This window comes from Ranitomeya imitator, chromosome 1 (genome assembly GCF_032444005.1).
Source record: "Ranitomeya imitator isolate aRanImi1 chromosome 1, aRanImi1.pri, whole genome shotgun sequence".
Taxonomy (NCBI): domain Eukaryota; kingdom Metazoa; phylum Chordata; class Amphibia; order Anura; family Dendrobatidae; genus Ranitomeya; species Ranitomeya imitator.
In genome coordinates this window covers 1,154,214,933-1,154,218,876 of record NC_091282.1, presented here as the reverse complement: position 1 = coordinate 1,154,218,876, position 3,944 = coordinate 1,154,214,933, and the positions used below count along the sequence as shown (strand labels likewise).

The following is a 3,944-nucleotide window of genomic DNA, read 5'->3' as shown; positions in this document are numbered from 1 at the left end:
GTTCCCCTCCCCAGTGCGTAGGAAGCTCTATGACGTATAGTAAGGGAAGGTGCTGACCCTCAGTCTGAAGCTTTTTTCTGTTCTTCTCTTTCGTGATGAAAGAATTCCACTGTAAGCCATTAAGGAATCTCAGGGGCTCGTAGAATCCTGAATGCGACTAAGCAGCTGGTAATGAATGTACAAACAAATCCGTATGATCTCAGACAGTAAAGGTGCGATGTGAATATTCAACAGGCAACGAGGAAAAAAAAATGAAAACACATTGCTTTTGACAAATATCCTGGAAGCCCTGATTCCCAATAACGCTAGGGGGTCTATCGGTTCATTGTAGTGAAACAGAGCGCTTGAAATAGAGACGCGGTAAAATGCTGTGTATTCATCGCGGCCCCTGCAGCATTGGCTGCAAATATTCGCATGTCGCTTTTACTAAACGCAAAGCTGAACAGTATTCTTTCATCTCTGGTCCTATTCTAAATGTAAGTCGAACGAGATCCAAAAAGCTGAGCTAAAGGGATTTTTTTTTTGCCTTCTGCGGATAGAAAATCTATTGTGATGACTTACCTTGAATTTGCCATAAAGCTTTTGATCTAAGGGCGAATTTCTCTCTGGAGGGTTTTTTTTTTCTTTTTGCCTCTTGCTGAAATTCAAATAGCGTATTCCCACACCGCAGCGTATCTTGTCCTACTGAAATTATTACAAGTGCATTTTCTATTTTTGTTATAGTCAGAAAATCACAATTTGATTGCCCAGAAAAGTACATGATTAGAAATGGGAAGGAGTAAGCCATGCTTTGCGCGTCCATAGGAAATGCAATTCCAAACTGTTGACCCGCTGGATGAAATGTGACAACTAGCTAACCATCATTAGTTTAATTTCCTCACTACTAGTTTCTAGCTCGGCATTAGAAGCTAATGTATTGCCAGGCCCCGCAGCCATGGACTACTAAAGCAGAAAGCCTTTTCTGAAAATGAACATGCCCGATAATAGAAAACTCGACGTAAAGGTTATATTGTCATGCAGAGCCTCTGTTATTCTATTTCCATGCTTCTATACACTAATGCATGAAAAATTATACACATATTTACAAAGACTGAACATGAAAATTATTGAAAAGGGGCAAATCCAGCAAATCTACAAAAAGAAAAACTCCGGTAATGTGAATAAAATAATCCTAATCCTTCCCGATAGTATCCTGTATCTAGACTAACTAGAGAAGTCTTTAAGAGGTTTTGCCAAACTCGCAAGATATCCCCTATTCATAGCTTGCTGATTGTTAGGGGCTCATCTGTTAGGACCCTCAGTATTGCCAAAAATTGCTCTCTCTAGAACCCCGTCTTGGATGGAAGAGAGGTGCACATGCTCAGCATCTTCTCCATTCATTGTCAATGGGACTATCGGAAACACTAGAGTCCGGTACTCGGCTTTGACTAGCAGTCCCATTGACAAGGCATGTGCATATCTGCTTCATTCTTTGAGTTATGGAGACTCATTCTTGAGATTTCTGGGTGTCCTAGTGATTGACCCCCAGTAATCAGCATGTTATTACAGATTATGCAGATAGAGGACAATTTGAAATTTTGGGAAAACCCTTTCAATATTGCTTATGATTGTCATTTGGTTTTTATGATGTGGCCATATTATGCGCACTGTTTTGGTGGTCATTCACTATTCTTAGTACTCTTCCATCATCTTAAAATTATCAATAAAACAATATGGGAAAGGGAAGACATGCCACCCTTGACATGTTTTTTACACTTATTAAGAAAATGTGTATCACATGGAAACATAGGACACATCTACTACTTACCTCTTATCTGTAGGGTTACCGTAATCTCTGAGTATGTCTATGGCCTTAATAAAAAATTGGGGCCACCTGGTGACTTTGACTGTGACAGAGGTCTTACCTTCGGAAACCGCTCTATGCCGCTGCTACATTACAGCGCAATGCAGGTGAGTTGGGTTGTATTGTGAACCCTAGAGTATCTCGACAAGCAAGTGGGAAAAAAATCCAACTGGTTCTGACTTTTCATGACTTGCTTCTCTTGGCCGCAGTAGGTTAGGGATTACAATTCAAACACATTCACCTGCATTATGCTACTGTGTATTAGCAATGCACACTGATCTTTAGCGGCGTGACTTATGCCGGGGCCAAATGTGCCATATTATCCAACCTTGCGACTGCATAGTCTTTGGTGTCCTGAGAAAAGTCCATCAATATCAGATTGATGAGTGTTTGACTCTCATCACAGATCTGTTTAGTAGACGCCGCATCTTCATTGCTTCCAAGGCACATGCGTAGTAGTGGCGGTGTCTGGTAGTGCAGCGCTCTGCAGCTTAGCCCCATTTAAGTGAATAAGATTGAGGTGCAATACCAGTCACAACCACTAAGACCTACAGCACAATGCCAGGTAAACATTGAAGAGCATGCAGAGTGCAGAGCTTGCCAGACTATCGAGATATCCTCTGTGATCTGGCAAGTTGGCCAGAGGTTTTACCTTCTCTTATGCCAATATTGATGGTCTAATCATCTCTCCATCCGGGGGATATTTTCAGACACACATAAAACAATTGGCAAAAAACAATGTGATATCTAATAATGGTTGAAAAGCAATGTCTGACTTTTGTTTGTTCGTTTTCATAGATTTTTTAATTTATTATTACTTTTGTCAGATTCAAGTTATTTCTGTGACCATTGTGGTTTTTTCTGTCTTTAAACGAGGGGAACCAGAAGTTTTGACCATGTGTGTAATAACTCATCAAAATACTCAATTCCACCTACTTTGGAGGTAGAAGTGGGCTCCCCTTACCTCTAGGACCCCTGTGCGGCTGAACTGGTTTCCCAATGATATGTCTACGCCTGATCCTGAAGACAATATTTTTTTTCATCTAAATTTTGACCTTGCTGGCGCATCTGACGTAAGGTACATTTGTGTTATCCAGCATGAGGCTTAAGTAGCTCTGAAGTCAAGGATCGTCTTAGTGTGACATATTTGTTTTTGTCTCGAATGCCTCTGTAAAATGCTTTCTGCTATGGACGGAAAGCAATGTAATGTAAAGTTTGAATAAAAATGAACATATAAAACAATGATAATCCCTGTAATTAATTTAAGGACAATGAATTACTTTATAGCAGTTAATGAAGCAGCGCTTAAGAACGGTGACTATTCAGCCGTATTCTTCGTGTACCTTCTCAAACCTCTCTGCTTTCTATCATAATTTGCAAGTCTTTGAAATCCACTAAGGGAGGTTTTTGAAGTAAAGCAAAAAAAAGATGCAATAAATTATGTTCTTCAAACATGCTCTTTACGGTCCATATGGTATCCTGAGGGTGGTTTGTTGATTGCCAAAAGTCTGTAGCACCACTTAAAAAAAAGAAGAAAATCTGAGACACTAAGAAACAAAGGACTGTCATCACAGACATGCAAATCACATTGTAAATGGAACTCCCATGGGTGAACAGCTAACTAGGAGCCTTTGAATGAATCCCAAAAAAACACGGCTCTCCAATTTACTCAAATAGGCAGGCATGTTGGATTTTTTTCCGTCTCCTTTCAGTAATGTTGCTCGGCAAGCCACCTTTTCTGCTTGATGCACTAATCAAGTCTACTCTTCCCATTGTCTCTTGGTGTCAGGTGTCAATGAGTGGTAAGCAGTGAAGCGATTAGAACTTTCCAAAGAATAAGGAAGGATTTCAATCTTCATTTTCTCAGTTGGACTTGGTCGTCCTAGTGGAATTTCAGTATGCATTTTTTTTTTCGCCTTCGAGACGGTGAACGAGACATTAAAACTTAAAAGCTCTATAATTGTTCGGTGTATATTGAGAAGGACAATTACGGAGAGTAGCAGAAAAAAAAGGCTTTGATTGTGAATTGTCCCCGTGTTTAACAGCTACAGTCTATGCGGCAAAGTTTGCGTAGTGATTGCCGTCAAAGAAGAATAAACTT

At 40.1% G+C, this 3,944-nt stretch overlaps 1 protein-coding gene across 2 annotated transcripts in view; it reads left to right on the top strand.

Moving 5' to 3' along the window:
• Nucleotides 1-3,944, top strand: part of PCDH7 (protocadherin 7) — a 1,276,140-nt gene that overhangs the window by 72,492 nt on the left and 1,199,704 nt on the right. The gene's annotated exons all lie outside the window — the stretch shown is intronic.